This window comes from Pelodiscus sinensis, chromosome 17 (assembly GCF_049634645.1).
Source record: "Pelodiscus sinensis isolate JC-2024 chromosome 17, ASM4963464v1, whole genome shotgun sequence".
NCBI lineage: Eukaryota > Metazoa > Chordata > Testudines > Trionychidae > Pelodiscus > Pelodiscus sinensis.
Window position 1 is genome coordinate 21,370,769 of NC_134727.1, and position 23,043 is coordinate 21,393,811.

General features: G+C 43.8%; 1 long non-coding RNA gene across 2 annotated transcripts; it reads right to left on the reverse strand.

The window, feature by feature from the left end:
- Window positions 1-18,421: 18,421 nt before the first annotated feature.
- Window positions 18,422-22,432, reverse strand: LOC142818667 (uncharacterized). 2 transcript variants are annotated; one of them, XR_012896249.1, is made up of 3 exons: window positions 22,381-22,432; window positions 21,922-22,078; window positions 18,422-19,362 (listed from the first exon to the last, which is right to left on the reverse strand). It is a non-coding gene; the product is annotated as an uncharacterized LOC142818667 (long non-coding RNA). The 2 variants fall into 2 exon arrangements; XR_012896250.1 differs by lacking the exon at window positions 18,422-19,362 and adding an exon at window positions 19,369-19,510.
- Window positions 22,433-23,043: the final 611 nt, after the last annotated feature.

Below are 23,043 nucleotides of genomic sequence, written 5' to 3' on the forward strand. Positions count from 1 at the left end.
AATTTATCTTTCATTTAGGTGCATCAGGCTGCATTACTTGTCTAGCTTTGCCATGCTCAGGTGATGAGTGGGTGTTCTCACAGGCTTTCACCCCACACTTGGGGTACATCTACACTGCTCGCTTATTTTGAAATAAGCTGTCTGGAATAATTATTCCAAAATAGCTTATTTTGAAGTAGCACGTCTACACTGCAGGGAAGCCTCAAAATTAGTCCAAGGCAGGCTTCCCTAATGTAGACATGCTATCTTGATTTAAGAGCCCCAGGAGGCCTTGGTGAGGGGCTATTTCAAAATAGCAGCAGTGAAGCATTTACATGTCTTATTTCAAAATAGCTACTTCGGAATAGATGCTATTCCTTGTAGAATGAGGTTTACAGATTTCAAAATAAGTCATCCGTTATTTTGAAATTATTTCGAAATAACAGAATAGCTGTGTAAATGCTTGCATTGTTATTTTGAAATAACGCTAGTTGTCTCGAAATAATGGTGCAGTGTAGACACGCTCTTCCTGTGAATGGTAAGATAAGCAGAGTAATTGGACTGTAATTTTGAACTGAATCCATTCCTAAGTGTCTTGGAAATAAATTTTCCCTATGTGTAATAATTAGTTAAATGCTGAACAATTTGACTCTAGCTCATTTGCATTTTAGAGGAGGGAATTATTTTTGTTATAATATCGAAATGGAGGGTAACCCCCATTGTGACTGGTAAGCTAAAGGAAGAAATAAGGGTTTATTACATTATTTCAATTATTTCCCTAGGCTTTCCTGATGAGGGATTAGTCTTGATAGAGCTCTTGGAGCCAGGAATCCCTGAGCAATAATTGCCCCTCTCACACTGTGACCTCGTGTATGATTTTGAGCAACCCATTTAATCATCCTGACTTCTTTCCTCCCCATCTGTAAAAGGGAGAAACCACACTTGTCTACTTCTAAGGGCTGGTACTTAAAATCCTTTGAAAAGAAAGCATTCTATATCTTTTTACGTCTCTTGCTCCAACAGCCAGGTACATGGTCTAATAATTGCAAGAAAGTCATTTGCGGATCATCATATGTTTGAAGTTTTGTTCCCAAAAGATTGGCATGTTTTCAATAAAAAAAGTCCAAATTTGCATTTTGTACTTGAAAAACATTAGGGTAGCATAGAAATTATAAATGAGTTCCTGTCCTGATTGGATGTAGGTCATGGGAGGGGTTTAGTCTTGACAGGTGAAGAAGCTGCAGCTGCTGGGCAGGTTCCTTGCATCCCTGCAGGGCAACAGCCTAATACAACGCTAGGTCAAATTGCCCTCTTGTATTAGCACCTTTTATCTGCTGGGGATAGTGCTAGCTGGAGTGTGCTCTCCCCTTCACCTGCTGTTTTCCCACACATGGGATTCTGAGACCATTGGTTTGGTTTGACACATTATAGGACTGGGGCCAGTCACAGAATCTGAACTGGGTTCCGGTCACTGCCTCTATCAAGATTTGAAAGTACTTGAATCAGGCTTTTATATCATTTGTTAATCAACATGAGTGTATGGCATTTTCATGCAGGTCCATCTCTTTCTGATGTGGCATGCACCCTAATGGAGGTGAGATGATATTATGGGGAAATCCTTCTGTTAAACTATTATAAAAATGCTTACTGAGGGATAATGAATTTGCATTTGTAGAACACTACACAATTAGATAGATCTGAAAAAAATGCCTCTTGCACACTCAAATGAACCTTTTCATAATGATGTAATTTTTCTCCACAAAAAACACCTCACCCTGTAGAAGAGGTTCCCTGCCATTGCATCAGCACATGAAGGGCCCGAGCCATCCAAGTCTGGTTGTGAACTCCCTCGTAGGTTTGAAGTAGCGTCCATTTCACAAATGCAGCAAGATAATTTGGGACGCGTTCTCTGAAAGAATTCCATTGTTTCTGACATCAATATATACCACTTGCACCGCACATAGGGATTGTTTGCTCTGTTTATAAATATACACTTTGTGTTTCTGTACGCTGGGGTCTGTACTTCTCTCCATGAATGCACCTGCGTTCTATCAGGAGATGAGTACACCCATCAAGCTGAAACACCGTCCCTCATGTGGCATGCACATTGGCAAAGCTCTTGTTTGACAGACATCTTCATGCCATTCCTCCTCACTTATGGATATAAATGTCATACCAGAGATCAGCCATCATGTAGTATATGTACCTTTTTTGTCCTTCTATTGTTCTGCAGGACTGAGAATACTTTAAATGACAGTGGTGGTGAACTGAAAGGCTGGGAGTGTATGTGGGGAACAGACGGTTCTGAATATTGTTAAAAGTTTAACAACATGTGTTCTCCTACTATCAATTCAGTTGTCACACAAGAGTGGTCTTAGGGCTGTATGCTCCAATGTCTGGTCTACCTTGTTTTCCTATAATTATATGAATAAATCCAGCCTGTTTCTTTTATGTGTGGAGCTTAGATGCTTCGATCAATGCTCTTTTGTAAAGTACCAGGGATCTAGCCATACAAGTTTCCTTGCGATAACAAAATTGTTCTGAGTCAATAATCTTAGCTGTCTCCTTTAAGGGTCCCCTTCTCCAGGTTGGCAAGGCCCTTGCTCCTTGGGTTCTCTTTCTCCAGCATCTCTCTTCCACTCTGCTTCCAGGTTACACTTGTGCTCTCTCTCTTGTCTTCTCTTTCACTGAGAGCTTCTTGTTTCTCCTTTCCCTCAGGGGAGCATGTTCCTTTATGTATCCTTTTTCTCTCTGCTTTTTAGCTCTCAATCTCCTAACAGCTTTTTCCCATTTCTCATTCTGTCCTGCTTTTCCTCTTTACTCAGGGGACCTTTGCTCCGACTGACACATACAGGGGAGCCCTCCTCACCACGCTGAACAGAGATGAGGGGGACGTTCTCCCTCTCTGTTTAGCTGAGAAGGTGGTGGTGTGTCCTTTACCTCAGGATTTGACTCTCTCCCACTGAAATCGATGGGTTTTGCTCATAGCCTGCAGAAGGGGAGAAGATGACACCCTTTTCCTCTCTCCCCTGTCTCCTCTTTGGCTCCATCTCAGAGCAGGACCACAAACTATCTTATGTGCCACTAAAAATGTCATAGATCACTGATATAAAAAAGCATCAGCCTATGCAAAGGAAACTTAAGGTTGAATATCAGGAAAAACTTCCTAACTGTGAGCTATGAGCCTTTCAAATCATCTTCCAGAGAAGTGGTGGAAGTTCTAGAGCACTGAGTCAATAAATGGTTACAAGATGATCCTTCAGTGGCAGAGGAACAGGGCAGAGGATCTAATAGCCTCTTCCAACCTGTAAGTTATTTGCGTCAGATTTCAGCCCAACTCAACTCCAAGGAAGTTAATGGAGTTCTGCCCAGTGCCAACTTACATCATCATCTTCTGGCAAGGAGAAGAAGAGGCATATGAGATTTGATCCTGCAGAGCGCAAGTGTGGAGTTTGTGAGTTAGCACAAAAATTAGTAAGCAAGCACTGGGTGAACAGAGGACCTGTCCCTGCTCACAGGAGAGTTGCAAGACCACCAGCTATTGCTGCATGATAGCAGGACTAGAGCCAAAGAGGGGAGTTTCAGCTAAGCATTTCATAGATTGCTGGGGATCTCACTTAAACCAGTATTTACTCACACTCCCCCCTAAGGCTATGTCTACATTGCGCTGGTTTTGCGCAATAAATATGCAAATGAGGCTAAGCTTGGAATATCCCCATGCCTAATTTGCATAATTAATGAGCAGATGCTTTGCGCAAAAAGGAGCAGTCTACATTGCTCCTTCTTGCACAAAACCCCCCTCTTGCGTAAGAGCGGTTCTGCCTGAAAAAAATGTGGAAGAATGGCTCTTGTGCAAGAGGATTTTTGCACAAGGAGCCATGTAGACTGTTCCTTTTTGTGCAAAAGCCTCTTGTGCAAAAAGCAACGGCTCGTTAATTATGCAAATGAGGCTCAGCAATATTCCATGCATAGCCTCATTTGCATATTTCTTGTGCAAAACCTTATTCTGAAACTCTGACAAGGAAGGGAGCAGAGGTACAAGGAGCTTGACACTTCCGCTCAGCGCAGAGGACTATGTCTCTGGTTGACCTTGCTTGCAGCTGTATGATGCCTCCACTCAATCTTTCAAACCCTGCAGTGCACTGCACCAGGACTAGCAACTGGATCAAAGCCCTGGTGGGAGTGAGAGGCTCACAGATGACAAGAATAGTAATAGAGATGTAGCCATGTTTGTCTGGTCTTGCTGAAACAAAAGACAGGACTATGCAGCACTTTAAAGACTAACAAGATGGTTTAGTAGGTGATGAGCTTTCGTGGGCCAGACCCACTTCCTCAGATCAAATTGTGGAAGAAAACTGGCATGACCAATTTTCTTCCACAATTTGATCTGAGGAAGTGGGTCTGGCCCCCGAAAGCTCATCACCTAATAAACCATCTTGTTAGTCTTTAAAGTGCTGCGTAGTCCTGTCTTTTGTTTCAGATGACAAGAATATTGGCTAATCCTTCATAGAGATGAATGGGGTGTGGATTGGATATAAGCAAAGGAAATGTGTGGACAATCAATAAATTAATATTGTATTGATACAAGTTGCCAGAAGCCTTTTCAGTACGATTCTACCATGTTATTATTATACAGAAGCTCCTTTAGAAGAATTATGGTATGCAGATCATTCCAGACCTTCTCTTAAAATCTCCTGAAAAATTACAAGTGCCTTTAAATAGCATCAACTACCCTGTAACACTGATAATACACTGCTTCTGAGACCAAACGCCACAGCTAAAGCGAGCACTATTTAGCTATTGTCACTGAATTCTGTGGGAGTTTTGGAAAACTTCCACCTACTTGAAAAACGGTCACAATCTGACATTAATAGAACAAGACCATTAAAAAGCTTTATGGTATTCTGTTCTCCTAGTTCTGGTCCCTCTTTCCCTCTGTTGCTGCTGGCATTTTATGAATTATTGATGTGTCTAGGTGCTTCTGCTCTCCCATTTCCTCTGTAGTGCCGTTCCTTATGCCTGCATCGCATCCTTCCTCTGAGCAAAGGACCACACAGCATAGAACCAAGATCAGTGTAATTAGCGCCTTTCTCAGAGCTGCCATGTCAGGATTGCTTCCATTCACTGACACAGCTCTTGCAGCCTGCATCACTCTGTGTGAGTATGTATACGTATTGCTGCAAATCCAGCACAACTTACTCAAGATAGGATTTCAGCCTTCTGCAAAATTCAGTTCAGTCTTCCCCCCCAATACTTACCTTAGGGATGGGTGAACCTGCTGAGGCCCATGACTGTTAACCAAGCAAATTTGGAGATGTGCAAAACTAGGCTGAGTCTGTGAACCTTTCCTTACAGTGGTCATTTAAATCCATGTTTGTTTTTCATGGATGAATATTTCTTTCCCTACATTTCTCTAACTAAAGGGCAGCTTCTGCCATGTGGTGGAAGTATAAAAAGTCCCCCAAAACTTGGCTGACACCTGTATATCTAGTGCAGAGACTATATATAGTTTTTCATTAGTATGTCTGTCTTCCCCCTCTCGGCTCCTGGTTCACACAGTGTGTATTTGGTCTTCACTCCCTCAACTGTCTTAATCCTCAACTGTCTGAGGATTATTTCTCTCCCTGTTCCTTTCTGCTGATTTTTAACAGTTCTTCCCAAGTACACTGCAAAACCCAAGGATGCTTAAATTCAAGTCGAACTTTTGAACCGACTATGTTTCAATGGATTTGACATTTGGTAAAATAAGATAGTAAAACTCTCATTTAAATTATTCAGTCAATCTTCACATTGCATGGACATCCAGAGGCCCTAGTCAAGACCAGTCCCAGTTGTGCTAGATGCTTTACAGACTCAGAAGTCACCATGCCTCCTGTCCCCAAAGAGCTCACCATCCAAAGCCACAATCTTTCAATGAGCACTGTTGGGTGGAACCCTACACCCTTGGAGACTCCCATTTAAGTCAATGGGATCATGCAGAATTCCACTTCCTTGGCTCTCATCTGGAGTATTTGTATCCACTTTTGCCGCTCCCCCTCCCCCCACTACAGACAGGATGTGGACAAATTGGAGAGAGTCCCGCAGAGGGCAACAAAAATTATTAGGGGGCTGGGCACATGACTTATAAGCAGAGGCTGAGGGAACTGGGCTTATTTAGTCTGCAGAAGAATGAGGGAGAATTTGATACCAGCCTTCAACTTCCTGAAGGAGAGTTCCAAAGAGAACGGAGCCAGGATATTCCCAGTGATAGCAGATGACAAGACAAGGAGCAATGGGCTCAAGTTGCAATGTGGAAGGTGTAGGTTAGATATTTAGAAAAACTTCTTCACTAGGAGGGTGGTGAAGCACTGGAATGGGTTATCTAAGGAGGTGGTGGAATCTCCATCTCTAGAGGTTTTTAAGTCCCAGCTTGACAAAGCCCTGGCTGGGATTGGTTCTGGGATTTAGCTGGGATTGGTTCTGTTTTGAGAAGGAGGTTGGACTAGATAATCTCCTGAGGTTTCTTCCAACCTTATGATACTCTAATCCCAGGCCTGGATTGACCATTGTGCTTATTGTGCATTTGCACACAGATGTCTCATAAAGGGAGTTGAGCCTCTGAACACCAGGTTTGGATGTGTGAACATAAGAATGGCCATACTGGGTCAGACCAAAGGTCCATCTAGCTCAGTATCCTGTCTTCTGACAGTGGCCAATGCCAGATGTCCCAGAGGGAGTGAACAGAAACAGGTAATCATCAAGTGATCCCAGTCCTGTCATCCATTTCCAGTCCCTAACAAACAGAAGCTAGGGACACCATTCCTACCCTTTCTGGCTAATAAGCAGGGCTCAACAAATCGCTGTTTCTACTCGCCTGTGGTGAGTAGATTTCAGCCGGTTGCCCCGTTCACCGGTGCTGCATGCATGCACAGTGCCAGTCTGGCGCATGTGTGGTGCGGGGCTGGCGAGTAGATCTCACCACAGTTTGTTGAGCCCTGCTAATAAGTATTGATAGACCTAACCTCCATGAATTTATCTAGTTCTTTTTTTAACCCTGTTAAAAGTCCTGGTCCTCACAACCTCCTCTGGCAAGGAGTTCCACAGGTTGACTTTGTGCTGGGTGAAGAAAAACTTCATTTTTAAACCTACTACCTAATAATTTCATTTGGTGACCCTTAGTTCTTTTGTTATGGGAACAAGTAAATAACTTTTCCTTATTCACTTTCTCCATACCTGTCATGATTTTATAGACCTCTATCATATCCCCCCTTAATTTCTAAGATGAAAAGTTCCAGTTTTTTAAATCTCTCTTCATGTAGCACCTGTACCAACCCTCTAATCACTTTTGTTGCCCTTTTCTGAACCTATTCCAATGCCAATATATCTTTTTTGAGATGAGACAACCACATCTGCATGGAGTATTCAACGTGTGGGCGTGCCATGGATTTATATAGAGGCAATAAAATATTATCTGTCTTGTTCTCTATCTCTTTTTTAATGCATGGCGTGGTGACAGAGGCTCAGTGCCACTCAGTTTTAGCCCAGCCTCCCTTTGTCCTGACAGGAGACAACCAAATGGGAGTGAGTGGCATTGTGACCTGGTGTGAGGGGTCACAGCACCATTCAGGCTTGGCCTGGCCACTTCTTTGTCATGAGAGGTGAGAAACTTGGGCTAAATTTGAGGACAGATGGGGGCCTCTGATTTCCATATTGCACAGAGCCCCCAAATTCTTCAATCTAGCACTGCTAAATCCTTAATAAAACAAAGTTTTCAGAAATTGGCACCATTACATAGTTAGATCATGCACCATTGGAAGTAATACTTGACAGCCTGGAGGGGTCCCAAAAAACACTTTTTTTGGAAAATGATTGCTTGCTTCTGGAAGACAAAGATCGGGTTGTAGCAATTAAAGAGGACATAGTTCAATATTTTCAGACAAATAATAAAGATAAAAAGACTTCTTCTCTGGGAGGCAATTTTTAGGGGGCATTTAAAAATCAGAGCCTCTCGGGGGGAAAAATGAAACTAGAACAAGAGATAAAAGATCATAAGAGATTTATAACTACACAAATTTAAAAAGTATATCCACAAGTAATTAATATAAGGGGGAAATTAATATGTTGTGAACAGATCCCCTAAAAAAAACCCTTTGGTATACAGGGCATAAGTTCTCAAAAAAGGAACTAAAAATAAGCTATTAGCTTGAAATCTTAAAGGGATTCAAAACTAATGTATTATTCTACCAATTAAAAACAAGCCGCTGCTTACTGTAAAAATCCAAACATCTCTGTATCTCAGATACTCCAAAAATATCTGGAAGTAGCAGGCTTGTCAAAAACAAACAAAACTGATAAAATAACTTTAGGTAAAGAAATAACAGAAGAAGAAAATTTTAGAGGCAATAGCAAGTATGAAAAGTGGTAAAACTCCAGGATCTGATGGCTTTCCAGTTGCATTATGCAAGGTATTTAATGAAGCATTAGGGGTCCCTTGAGAAGTACTTTATACTATTCTGTTAAGAGAAGAACTTCCACAACCTATAAACAAATCGACTATTGTTCTCCCTGAAGCTGGAAAAGACCTTACTTATGCAGTTATTATAAACCCATATCACTGCTGAATCATGACACAAATTTTAGCAAAAAATCCTAGCTAATTGATTTCCATCTGTGTTCTGAGTGTATATAAATCCAAATCACAATAGCTTCATTAAATAGCAAAAAATACCAGAGATTCCAGATATTCAGAGAGTATTTGGAATCATCCAAAATGCCAGATCGGGGGGAAAAGATTCATTTATTTTATAATCATTTGATGCAGAGAAAGCTTTTGATGAAACAGAAAGTTCTACTCAATTCTAAGTCCTGTCCCAGATGCACGTTGAGTTCTAGATAAACAGATATTCTCTATACTAGCCCAAAAAGTAGTTGTGCAAGTTAATGAAGTTAAATCTCCCCTACTGGAATTATGCAGAAGAATGAGGCAGGGATGTCCATTATTGCCTTTTCTTTTTGCATTGGTCATGGAGTCTTTTGCACACACAGACTGGAGAATAATGATTCTCAGCATGCATCTGAAAACAGCTGTATATGCAAATATGATGATATTTTTTCTCTAAACCAAATATTTCCCTAAAATTAGTAACTCAAGAACTACATGTCTTTGGGTAAGCATCTGGATTTAAAGTCAACAGTACCAAATCTGAAATTGTAGCTATAAATTTGCCAGGTTCAGAGAAGTAATTTCCATATTTTGCCAGATTCAGAGAAGTCATTTCCACATGTCTTACAGGATTTGTTGCCTGTTTAAATCCTGTAAGATATGTGGAAATTTTAATCCCACAGAGCTCTATGATCTAGATATCAAACTATGACTTCTGCAAATGAAAAAAGATCTATAGCGGTGGGGAAGTGTACAATTGGTTAGTTGGTAAGAATAGCCACAGTAAAAATGAAAATTATGCCAAGGATCTCTTACTTAATTCAAAATCTTTCTGTATTTACCCTAGATAAAACTCTGGCAGGAATACAGAGGATGTTGTTAGAGTTTACATGGAATAAAAAAAGACCCAGAGTGAATACACATACTGTGTACAGACCCATTAAACAGGGTATATTAGCTGTTCAAAGGACTAGTGAACTGGGGTGCTTTAACCTAGCCAAACACTGGGTCTTTAAATGAACTAGAATATCATGGCAGAATAAAAATCTCTAGGCTACCACATGGGGATGAAAATATTACGCCCTCCAGAAATGTATACATATTCTCTAGTGTAGACTACTCAACGGCTGTGTCTACACTGGCGTGATCCTGTGCCAAAGTGGCTGCTCTTGCGCAAAAACTTGCTGCTTGTCTACACTGGCTGTGTGTTCTTGCGCAAGTAAACTGATGTTCTACTGTACGAAATCAGGGCTTCTTGCGCAAGAACTATGATGCTCCTGCTCAGAAATAAGCCCTTTTGCGCAACTGTTCTTGCGCAAGAGGCCAGTGTACACAGGCAACGTGAATTTCTTGTGCAAGAAAGCCCTATGGTTAAAATGGCCATCAGGGCTTTCTTGCGCAAGAGAGCGTCTACACTGGCATGGATGCTCTTGCGCAAAAGCACATTTCTTGCGCAAAAGCACATGCCAGCGTAGACGCTCTCTTCTGGAAGAGTTTTTGCAGAAGAACTCTTCTGCAAAAGAGTTTTTGCGCAAGATCATGCCAGTGTAGATGTAGCCAACGGGTATGGGATAGAACTAGAGATGTTCTCTCTCCATCCCAAAGACACCCATTGCAAACAATCCATATCTTAAATCAAGATAGTACGTCTACATGAGGGAAGCCTTCCTCGGACTAATTTTGAGGCTTCCCTGCAGTGTAGACATGCTATTTCAAAATAAGCTATTTTGGAATAACTATCCTGGAATAGCTTATTTTGAAATAAGTGTGCAGTGTAGATGTACCCTTAGAGATCAAAACTAACTTAGGCTGGCCTATGCTCCCATGGGACCAGTTCTTTTAAGTTATGAAAATCACTCTCCACTGTGATTTGGAACCCCATTTTCATGAGGTCGCCAGGGCTGGCTTAGACCTGCTGAGCCCAGGACCAAAGATGAAGCCAGAGCCTCATCACCCAGTGCTGAAGTTGAAGCCTTCAGCCATGAGTGTTGTAGCCCAGATTCCAGGCCCCTTGCCCAGGGCTGAAAGCCTTAAGCTTCAGCTTTGGTCTGTCCATCCTTCCCCAGCTAGTGGGCTTTGGTGGGCTCAGATTTCAGTCCCTTCTCCTGGGGTCATGTTGTAATTTTTGTCAGAAGGGGGTCACAGTGCAAAGACATCTGAGAACCCTGAGTTAGGAATGACATTTCTTAATTTGCTAAAAAAGTTTACTTTTATATAGAAAACTAACTGTAATAGAATTGATGGTGTTTGGCCAAGTAGGACTCAAAAATATATCTAGCTTTCCTACCATAAAAAAGTCCCAGCATGTGACATGCTGGGAAAAGGATCTGACTATACAAATTACCCATGGAGGAATGGGTCTGATCTGAAAAAGATCTCAGTCTGTAGAACAAAAATAGTAAAATCCTCTTAATTAATCTCTCATCTGCTAGTAGCTACAAGGTTACTGATCGTCTCTCACTGGAAAATAAAAATAGCCCAACCATAGAGGAATGGTTCAAAAAAATACAGGAGGTTGTTGTGGAAAACATAAAGCGCCAATTATGAACCCAGCAAATTAGAATAGTTACCTAGATAACTGATTACTATTTATTCAATATTGAAAGTACATTCACCCTCAAAAATACCTCAAAATTACCCAGCAAGCTGTCCAATTCTGGAGGAATATTAACATTTGATGGCTATGCCTGGTCTGTTAAATATATGTAATCAGAGCTTTCACTCAGTTTAATAAAACCAAAGCAAATAATATGTCATGTGTCTGTAACGATGCTCACTCTGCTGTATGGTTACACCCTGTTAAGAGAGAGCTGGTGACTGTATTACCATGTAATGTCTCTTGAAACAAAAGGTTTCTGTTGCAGTGATGATTGTTTTGTTTCTGATATTTACAAAGATTTGTAAACTTGTCAAACCTCCTACATTAATACAATGCAAAAGCAAAGAAGTGCACTTGTTTCCATAAGATATCAGAAGTGCTCTCTCTCTAAAATATGAGTTTTAAACGGGCATATCATTTACCCAGGAGTATGGCAGCCCCTGCTCTCTTGTCCCCGATACAGATGCATAACAGGCAGTTTGGGGGGTGATTTTCAGTGAGGTTAGTGCTGGTGAGAAGTACCAGACTGGTGGCTCTGGAGACCAAAGACATCTCCTTGCCTACAGACCAGTTAAAGGAGAAACTGCAGCAGTGTCAGCTTCTTCCCCACACTGCCTTATAGACACTGTACATCACAGGTGCACATTTACAATTGCCCAATAACACTTGGTGGCAGGAGTGGGTGAGGGTGGCCGCCCAAAGGGGGCACTGTAAGCAGGGTGAAAACAAGCCAGTGCACAAGCAAAGAGCTGGCTGGGCTGGGGTGCTCGGCTGCAGGAGGAGGTGATGCGCTTCCAGCCCAGTTCCCAGGGCTTCCTGCAAGCTACTGAGTTAAGCAGCAGACAGATGAAAGGGGCTGGCTGTGGGCGAGCCCTGCATCAGTCTGGGACTGTCCCAGCCCTGAGTCTCCCCTAGGGGCCCTTTAGGAAGGGTGGGGGGACCTGAAGTTCACTCCCTCCCCATTCATAAGGGACACTCAGTGCTGCTTTGCTTTTCCCCTTCCCATCAGGGAGTGAGGGGGAAGTGCACAATTTACTGCATTCCTCTTTCTTCTTCTGGCTGGGGAGGACAGGGGGCAGGTGAGCCGTGCACTTTGCTCTCATTTCCTGAGAGGGACAGGAAGGGGAACAGCAAGCAGCTCAGGTACAAATACTGGGGGGAAGGCGGGAGCTTCATCAGCCCTGCCTGCCCTGATCCCCTTATGTCCCCAGCCCTTGCCCTGAGTCTCCCCACACCCGAACACTTCTCAATCTCCTGCCTTGATTCCCCCACAGTCCACCTCACACTTACATTTCTTACAGGTACTATCGTATTCCTGTCCTGAGGGGCTCCCTGAACAGTTGCAATATGACAGTACCTGGAAGAATGTAAGTGACTTTCACCCTTGACAGTGGGTAGGATTTTGATCCCACCTAACCTGCTGAGAGCAGCTGCCCAAGGGAGGCGGCAGGCAGGTAAACAGCAGAGCAGGGAGTGGGGAGTCCTGAGCTCAGGGGGAAGCTGGATGACCAGCCAACTCCTCCAGAGCAGGGGCGCTTTCAGGGCCGTCCCTGCTGATAGGCAACACATGCAGCCATGTAGAGCACCATGAAATTTGGGGCACCAAATTGCCCTAAACCTCTTGACATCCTATGCAGCTGTGTGGGGGCTCCGGCCACCGGCTCAAGACTCTGTGCCCACCCCCCACTTAGCAGGTGGCAGCAAATGGCTCTCGCGGGCTGGAGGACTCAGACAGAGCAGGGGGGCAGCTTTGTAATGGATAGCTGAAGAGAAGTGGCACTTTCCCCTTCAAAGTGCTGCTTCTCTCTGGCTGGCTATGCAGCTGCCTGCTTCTGCTCCTGAGTCCTTCAGCCCACCCTTCCCTCCCAGCCCTGCTCCAGGTTGCCAGGGGCACAGGAAGTGCAGGGGTAGGAATGAAGGGGGCACAGCACAGGAGTTGGGGCACAGGATGGAGGTGCAGGCATTAGGGCAAAGAGGGCGCAGTGCAGGAGATATGGATACAGAAGGAAGGTGCCGGGGTTGGGAGGAGGGAAGTGAGGGGATCCTAGGGAGCCCACACCATCCGGGACCACGGGCAATGAGGGGCACCACAACCATGGGAGTAGGAGGACCAAAGTGCAAATTCTCTCAGGGTGCCATTTTCCCTGCATGGTGGTGTTGGATAGCCACTCCCACCCTAACTCACATGCCTGGACTAAGGGTAAGCCATCACACTGGCCAGGAGTTAAAGGTAATAGCACAATGTAGGCAGAATCAGACAGGATAAATTGTCAGAGTAAGGCCTGTGATGCTAAGAATTCAAGGAGCAATGAGCCTGAACCCAAATCTCAGATTTGAATACTCCTGTACTTATGGGAAGTTCATGGTTAGATCTGACTTTCGCAGCAGGGGGATAATTATTTAGATTCTGACTATATATCAAAGTTTTATATTGCTGCCTCTCCCCATCGTATCTGAATGTTTTCCCGGTAAAAGCAATAGCAAAATCCCTAGTGGACTTCGTGGTGGATGCTTGTACCTTCTTTTATGTCTTGCACAGAACTGAGTGCACTATGGGCACTGAACAAAGATAATTAATCATCATCTCTAGTTTTAAGAGACAGAAAGATAAGTCAGATGGAGACAGGGAGGGGGTTAAAGACACAGTTATGTGATAAAGCAATGAATGGAGATGGGCTTTTTTTTAGACCAGTGGCCTTGATCCATCTAACATTTATTTGCATCCTCCAGACTTTGCAGAGAAACTGGAATAAATCCACCTTTCTGGCTCAATTTCAGGTCTGCCTTTTAGAGAGACAGGAAATACAATTGACATGCAATGTCAGCGATACGGATCCTGCATTAATTCCTTGGGTACTGATGCTCATGGCCCATTTCATCAGGAATCAAGGTGAGTGGTAATGTGTTTTCCATGTTAATGCATGTGCATATGGCATGAGACCCATCTGCAATGTGGATCCAGCTGCCAGTCAGGGAGTCACTTGCATGCCCAATTTGTATGGAGCAGCAGGAATGAAATGCACAGCCCCTATGCCATAAAGCGCTAGCGCACCTTATTCCATTTACCAGAAGCCTTTTAAAGCAGGTCCCTCTCAAGACAGATTTGCCCCAGTCTTGAACCTTCATATCTGTGCAAAGTGGATTTCAAATGCTCCCAAATGAATACTCCCCACCACACTTAGTATACACCCTCTTTGCACAAATGTGAATGACCATGCATGGTGAAAAGTCATGGTCAAACACTGCCCTAGGTAATGCTGAATCTGGGACACTTCCCACCAAAGCTATAAAGATCTGGAGTATTTGTGTCCAGCTCTCTAAAGATGCTGCCTATTTCTTTACTTAATTCACAGCTCACCTGCCCCATGCTGGCCCTGAGGTGGAGCTGTCCTTTCAGGCATTAGGAGTTTAGATACTGAAATGTGAATTTATTGGGGAGAAATTTTCCTTTTGTGTTGCCCGAAAAGGCAAGAATCTAAGGCTATGTCTATGCTGCAGCCTTTTGTCGGCAGAGACAATGCAAATGAAGTACTCATTAGCATTTGTTGCGCTGTCATTTGCATATCTCTGTTGATGCTTTTTACGGAAGAGATTTTTGCGCAAAAACAAGCAGTGTAGATGGGGCCGTTTTGTGCAAAAAAGCCCTTTTGCGCAAGATGCCTCAAAAAAGGAAGTATACAGGATCTTGCATAAAAGGGTATTTTTGCACAAAATGGCCCCATCTACGCTGCTTGTTTTTGCGCAAAAACCTCTTCCGCAAAAAGCATCGGCAGAGATATGCAAATAACAGTGCGACAAATGCTAATGAGCACTTCATTTGCATTGTCTCTGCCGACAAAAGGCTGCAGTGTAGATGTAGCCTAAGTCTCCACCATCATCACCTTCCTTATACTAGGCAGAGATCCCACCTCTCGTGACCAATACAAACAGACCCCACCTCCCTCATGTGCACCCCCTATGCACATCTTCCAGGTGCCTAAAGTAGAAGATGCCTCTGTTTGAGAGCCCACCTCCCTTTATTCAGCCAAGTCTTTAGAGATCACTTCCCTTCTGCCCCGTATCATATCAGTCCCACTTTGTGGAGAGGCTTGACTATTTGTCTGTCTGTCTCTAATTTTCTGATGGCTGCATCACCCCTAGTGTCTAGGCACTAGGTGAAACTAGGCAAGGTAACTTAACCAGAGAAGAACATCCAATGAAACGAAATAAGACAGTTCCCCTGCACACCCAACAGAGGGATGATGACCAGTAAATCGTGGAAGCATAGGTGTGTCTCGTCCTACCCTTTTGGCTGGCTGTAATGGCCTAATTGCTTAGAGCGCCGACCCTACTACATTTGCATCCTTTGCCTGTGGTACTTCAGAATGTATCCAAGCAAAGCAAGCAGCAGAAAGTGCCTAGCATGGCTCTTCCATTGGGGCTGGTCTCTGGATGCTGACTGCCAACCCCTCTCAGTGTGACAGAGGAGAAACAAGTCATCCAGACCACCAGGGACCACATCGCCTGCTGCCTCGTCATTAGCCATCACTCTCACTTTTGAAGCTTGCCAAACAATGACAAATGCCTGACACTGGGGGAATTCAAGTGAGGACATCTCCTGTGTTTGTGTTAACCTTGGTGGGAGGGTTTTTCCTCCGTGAGGGAGAGGCGGGGGAAGGCGTAAGGGAGACGGGCTGGGACATGGTAAAAATTAGAAAAGGAGTAGGATGGGAGGGGATCAAACAGGAAGAGACTGGCCAGTGAGCAGAAGAGAACAGCCATCCATTCCAGTGCCCACCTGGATTCTCAGCACATGCCAAGCCATTGCAAAAGGGACTGTGCTGACATCCCCAATGGACGCTTCTCTTTCCAGGGCTTTAGGACTTGGGTGTAAAGATTCAGTCTAGGTGTTCCTTGCTAAATCTGGCCTCAAGCACGTGCCGCTCGTTTGCATTTTGTATGGTTTACCAATCTATCGCTCATGAAAGCTTGAGAGCCCTGGTGACCGAGGTACTATAATTTAATCATAGACTAGGTACAGCACAGGGCAAAAACAACAATACAAATTTCTCCTATCTCCAGCCCTCAGTTCTAACCAGCAACGGGAAAAGAACAGTAGCTCATATACCCTCCCTTTGCTTTAGGGCAGTGTTTCTTAACCTGGGTTTTGCACACCCCCTGTGGGTGTCAGATGCCCTTTCTGGGGGTGCGAGACATGCCAGATTTTTATGATATATCTGAGGTTTAAAGACCTGACCTACTTCAACGATTTTTAATAAGGGGTGCGAGAACATATTTTGAGAACCAAAGGGGTGCAGGCTGCAGTAAGGTTAAGAATCACTGCTTTAAGGGAAGGACAGATTAGGAACTGGAGTGAGCCCCCCTCCCCCAGTCTTCTTAAGCTAAACTACAGGGTGCTATTGAAATGCTTAAGACAGACTCACGTCACACTGGCAACTGAACAGCCTTCAAATCACAGAAGCTTTCAGACCCCCCACTGAACTGTACTAGACCTGAGCTCCTGCCCAAGAGCTGTACAGCCTCTTACCCCAAAAGCAGATCCCTAAGGCTAAGCCATCTAGCTGGCTGGATAGAGCAGCAGATAAAAACGAAGCAAGCAACAAACAGAAGCAATGTTTTTTCAACTGTTTTTATATGTTCTTACTGTGTTACAGGCAGCCCCCAGGTTACATACAAGATAGGGACTGTAGGTTTGTTCTTAAGTTGAATTTGTATGTAAGTCGGAACTGGTACATATTGTAGGGGAAACTAGCCAAACATTTCTCCAGAGCTCAGTTTTATTCTCCCACGCCTCACTTCCCTCAGTCCTTTATTCTCAAGATGAGGTGTCTGCTGAGAAAAGCCGCTCTGCGTCTCCCTGGTCTGCTCGGGGGGGAGGGGGGCGCACTAGCTTCGCGTCTCCCTGGTCTGCTGGGGGGAAGCAGGTAGTGCGGGGTTGCCTCACCCCGTTTGTAAGTAGGGATCCAATGTAAGTCGAATCCATGTAATCCGGGGACTACCTGTACTTAAAGAGGGTTGGCTGGGTTTTTATTTTATTTTTTGGGGGGGAGGAGGGAATTGCAGGCACTTATTCCATGATGCGGTAATGTTTGCGGACTAATCTGTTTTGGCGTTTGGGAAAAACAAGCCTATTTTGAAACAGATGAGATATCAAACTTTAAATATCATCTGCTTCAGATCCTGTACATTTTTTCCCTGAGTGCTGAGAGCTACTGAAGGAATATTTAACACATCAGTCTTCAACAAAAGAACCAAGCTATTACATCTAGCGAAGAACTGGAAGGCTGAAATCTTGGCCCTTTTGAAGTCAATAGCACAATTCCACTGATTCCAGTGAAGCTTGGATTTTACCCATAGCCTGTTCCACCAATGCCTCAGCCAATGCACGACAGCATATGACAGTTGATTTAAATGATCATACTGTGACATTATCCAGGGGAACTGGAGATGTGATACAGATCTTTTGTCCAGATTGTTAGATCAAATTTAGCCACGCTTATATGAAATGAGTTTTGTTGTCCTTATGCAGTTCCCTCAGGGCGGGCATTGATCTCACAAAAATCCACTGTCAAAACGGTAGTTATAGCACCACCCTGATTGTCTCAGCAAGGAGGCTAAATTCTGAATATGGCACAGACACTGAGCTGTGATCTTATCCCCAGGGTTAGTTCCCATAATTCAGGGTTGAGGCACATGGGATAGAGTGTAGGGGAAACCAACATGGCTACTGCCAAGGCTGCACCTGTTTTGTGGTTAGACACTTCCAGTCTCCGAGTCCCTCAATCTGATACCTTTTCTGGGAAGAGCAAACATTTCTGAAAAAAAATATTATGAAATAATGAAATGGGAAATGCAGGATGCTTCACAGGATAAGAGAATCTTAAGAGCTGGTTTTTGAACCTGGGTGAAACAGGAGCATCTGCAAAATTTCACATTCATCTATTTCAGCAGCAATGTACATATGCAAAGAGTTGTGCAAATCTTCAGCTTGGAACTTGGAACAGTTTGCACAATCTTAAGTGCTGTTTTTTGCAGGCATGGAAGGTGCACATCTTTCCAGGGTACCCATTATATTGAAAGGCAATTAATGGATGCACGTGAGTTTTTGAAGGTGTGCTAGGTCTGAAATTTTGCCCCAACAGAACTTGAGTGTTGAATTTAGACTTACTGTAAATGGGTGTGATACCATTGATTTCAGTAGGGGATCTCACTTCTTGACACCACATCTGAATATCAGGTCTGTATTTGACTGCATATGTAAAATTGTGTGCTTAATTTCACAGACATTTATGCAGATTATACACGCAAACTGGATATGTATAGGTATTTAAGTAAATGGTCAGTGGGACAAGTAAATGAGCATTTATGTTTCCAAATACCCAGTTTGTATAGGCAATCACGGTACTGTAGAAGTACATTAGGAAATCAAGCACTGAGCCTATATCACATACAATGGAGGATGCTATTTATGTGGAGCAAAGAGGATGGGGTATCTGTAATGGGTACAATGGAGATCTAAACCAGATGACATCCCAAAAGTATGTCAGGAATTTGCCATTTTTAATCTCATCACGAGGTACAATGAGATTTTCACTTGGAGGATATTTTCCTGTATATCCAGCACTGGCTTAAGTCTTTCACCAAAACATTTCCTCGCATTTTCTAGTGGTTTGATTTCTAAGCACAACATTCTTTTAATGTAGTTTCTGTTGTGTGAATTATACCGTGTATGCAGGAGAGCTCTGTGTACCGTTGTCCCATAAGTAACTCTGAAAGAAAATTTCAAACGCCAGAGATGAAAGGGATGTTCTTCTGTCTCCCATAAATACTGCAGTTTCTACTTGTGGCTCTGCTCTCTGTGCATTTGAAAAGCAGGAACATCTACAATCCGCTTTATCTTTTCTTTTTAGAACATGTAACACAGGGAAGCCCAAATATATTAGTGTCTTATCAGTTTTCACTTGCCTTTTGTGTTTTCCTATGGATCTTAGCTTCAGGTGACTCCCAGGGAACAGATGTTTTATTGAAAGCCTGGCCCTGAGCATGTGCTGCTGTACCAGCTTTTTCTCCCATCTTCCCTCAGCTCCATGATTTGTTCCCCCAGCACTTCAGAAGTGACATCAAGAAGCGATGGTGAGGGCAGCTAAAACCAACCACAGTAAAATGATGGGAAGCTGTAAGGAACTGGTTTTATCTGAGGGCCTCAAAAGGTAGTTTCAAGCTGGGTCATACCCAGTTTCTAGCACCTTGCTAAGACACAGTAGTGATCCACCTCCAGTCAATCCAGAGCCCTGCAAAACACATTTGTCAGTGGGGCTAATGTACAGGAGGCATGTATGAATGTTCAAATCAAGATCAACAAGTGCACTTCCATGTGTGTGCTCCTGCTGTGCTCCAAAGCACCACATTTGTGCATGCAAACTGGGCAAGTAGGCAGGCAAACAAGCACTTAGGCAAAGATCCATTGTGAATGTGCAAATGCTCATTTGCACAGACAAATGAGGATTTTAGTTGCACAACAGATGTGAGGGAATTTTTACAGATGCTCCATCTGGGATCTACTCTGCAGATTTGACCTAGAGGGCATGTCTCCGCTGCAATTAGACACCCATGGCTGTGCCATGTCAGCTGACTTCACCTCCAGAGGGTGTGACTGCTGCACTCTGGAACCCTCCCACTTGGTAGGGTCCTAAAGTCTGGAATCACAAGCTAGGCATCTACATTGTAATGAAACATCCTTGCAGCCCAAGGCTGAGTTAGCTCTCATGGGCCAGCCAAGGGGCTTAACTGCAGTGTAGACATTAGAAAAGTGAGAGACTTTGCTAAGTAGTTACATTCCTCTCACTTCTGTCCAACAGCTGTAGATTTGACCATTGCTTACCAGACCTTTTTGTTCTAGTCAGAAGTTCTCACAAGAATGCGGCTGCTGAAATCTTCCTCTCATGCAACAGCATCACTATGATTTCAGCAGTGATAATGGTTGTACTGGACTCTTTTCCCTCCTGATATAAGAAACTCAGTGGGCCATCCATAAACACAACCCAAGTCATTCCATGTGCTGTCCCTAGTCAGATCACAGCGCAGCTAAGAACTAGCTGGGTGCCTGAAGAAAAACCATTCAGGTGCTGCTATATAAACAAAGACTCTAACTAACCCTCCTCATCACCTGCATGCCACTGCCCAGAATGCTCTTTTGAATTTCAGAGGGCTCAGCAACACTGGGGTAACAAATGAAATATGGGGCCAAGGTGCTTAAAGATGCATTAAGTCACTATTGAAGGTTTCCTTCACCATTAGCCATAGTGTGGGGAACAAGTGATTTGTTTGGGATTATAGTAAAAAAAAGTATTGGAGTGGGTAATCCAGTTGATCTAATTTTGACTATGTGTAAACAGTGTGAATATTATATACAGGGCACTCTCTTGTGATAGCCCTATTACAGAGAACAGGCTTTCCCATAGCTACAGCTGTATGTGTGCACGGGCACCCACAAGCAATTACAATCAAATGACCATTTTAAAAATTATGGGTTCAAATTACAGGGGGAAATTATTCAGGAACTCAGTCTAATTTTGCAAGCCAACAACATGTTCTGAGGCACTTTAAATGCCCCTAAGTTCACTCTGTGCTCTCCCTAATAAAATTAAAACCAAAGTTTCATCCAAAACTGCTGGGTCTGACAATGCCTTTTCTGTTCCCAAAACTTAGAGAAGGAGAACCTATGTGCCACAGGCCAATTTAATATAGCAGTCAGACACTTTCTGGTCTGTCATCCTATCATGGGGTGGCTGGAATGGGGAGCCATGCTGGACAGCTGTAGGGCAAGCCGATAAGCCTCCAGGGCCCTTCCGACTGATTTTTTTTGTGAATCATTGGCTCTTGACCACAAAAAGGTTCCCCACCCCTGACTGGGGAGTTGCCAGTGCCTTTGAGCTATTCTAACTTAAGCTAGCTTGGAACAGCCTCTGTGGGTGCACCCCTAACACAGTATACCTGGAGGAGAAGCTGTTTCTATGCTCTCCCCACCCACAATCTGACAGTCACAGATTCTCAGCTATGTACCAGGGTGACACAAAAAGGCTGAGGATTCTGCTCCAAAATCTTACTGACCAATATGTTATTCCTTAGTCAGGCAAACCTCTCATCCACTTCTGGGCCCAAAGGCATATTATATACATGTGTAAATGGGGGCACACGTAAACTTACAAAACTCTCATGCTGTAGACAGAAAAATCAGAGGGCTTACTGGAAACCCTCCAGCCTTGCTGCTCCTTGTGCATTTGGTTCACCAAATTCATGCAAGTTTAAGATTGTGGTAAATGCTGTCAGTGTGATTGGCCTTCCCACCCACTCCCTGTACCTCTTTCTCCAGAACAGAGGCACTTACATGCAAGCTGGGAGGCATGTCTCCAAATTCTGAGCTACATGAATCCAGACCAAGGTGGTTCCGGGGAAGTTACAAAATGCTATACTTTTAAATAGATGCTGAATTATTTAGTGCTTTTGCACTGCCCAAATGCTGTGTTATTTTGGTAGATGATGGCTTGGTTTCTCTCTCTGCTCTTTTGTTATGACACTCAGTAAATGGAGAGATATTGCACTCCTCAATAATTTATAAATAATAACCCGCATTAAGGATCACGCTCAACCACAGAGTTTGGGTTACAAATCAGGCTGTGAGAGATGAAGATCTTTAGCTTACTTCCAATCCTGGAGGAAATGCCTGGCTCTGGATTTCTCTCAGATGCTTAGACTGGAGGGTTTCCTGACCGCTTGCTTCTTGATCACTTGAAACAACAGCTGTTTCCAAATATGGATCCATGAGCTATTGGATGAGCTCTCAGTTTTCCAACAGGCACCTCAAAATAATAAAGTAATAGTAATATTCAGCATTTAGACCATGCCTACCTGGAGAAGCTATGGTGAAATAAGTCAGCATGTTTCATAGTGCAATAGCTATTCTACAATGACTCTTGTGGACATTTTTATTCCACTCTTTTGCTCCCCACTGTGGCAAGGTGCTTGCTCAGGCCCCTTGCCTTGGGACCCCTTCTTGGGTCACAAATCAACCAGAAACCTGTTCTGGAGCCATCATCAGTGCCAATTTCCCACCACCTTCTATTTACAGAGCTTTTGTTCACAGCAATTCAACCAGCCTCACCATCTGGCTTGCTGCACACTCAGCCACATCCTAGCTCCTCCCCTTTCACATCCCCGCTGGCTACCTTATATAGCCCTCTGGCTAACGAGGCCCACAGCTGCTTCCATTAGCCCTTCAGGCCTGGGCTTGCTCAGCTGGCTGTAACTGGCCTTTTCAACCAGGCTGCACCGGCAGAGCTCTGGCCTAGCCAGCAGTCTGTCACAACACTTATTCATGTATGTGGCTTAGTCCACTTTCAGCAGAATGAGTGTGGCCACAGAAGAGCATTGGTGTGGAATGCTATTCCAGGCTATCTTCCTGCACAGACTAGCCCTTAGGTGACACATATTTAAGGCAGCATGAATGGCCTAAAGATGGAGTCCCAGAGCTGGAGTTCTGCCTGGAATTTGAGCCCTTAGATGTCTGGGCTTCTAATTCTGCTTCTACCATTGTGCAGCCATGGACCAGTCACTTCAACCCAGTGTCAGTTTCCCCATTTGTCTGAAGGGGCTTTAGCATTTTCCTATTTCCCAATGGTCCTGTCAGGACATATTCTTTGGACTACTGGTTGGTCCAATATTTTGAATCTGCAAAGAGCTCTATAGGTGCAAAGGATTGTTAATTATTGGCATCATTGTTATTACTTTTGCCTCCTGGAAACCCTCTACAAACTAATGAATTAAC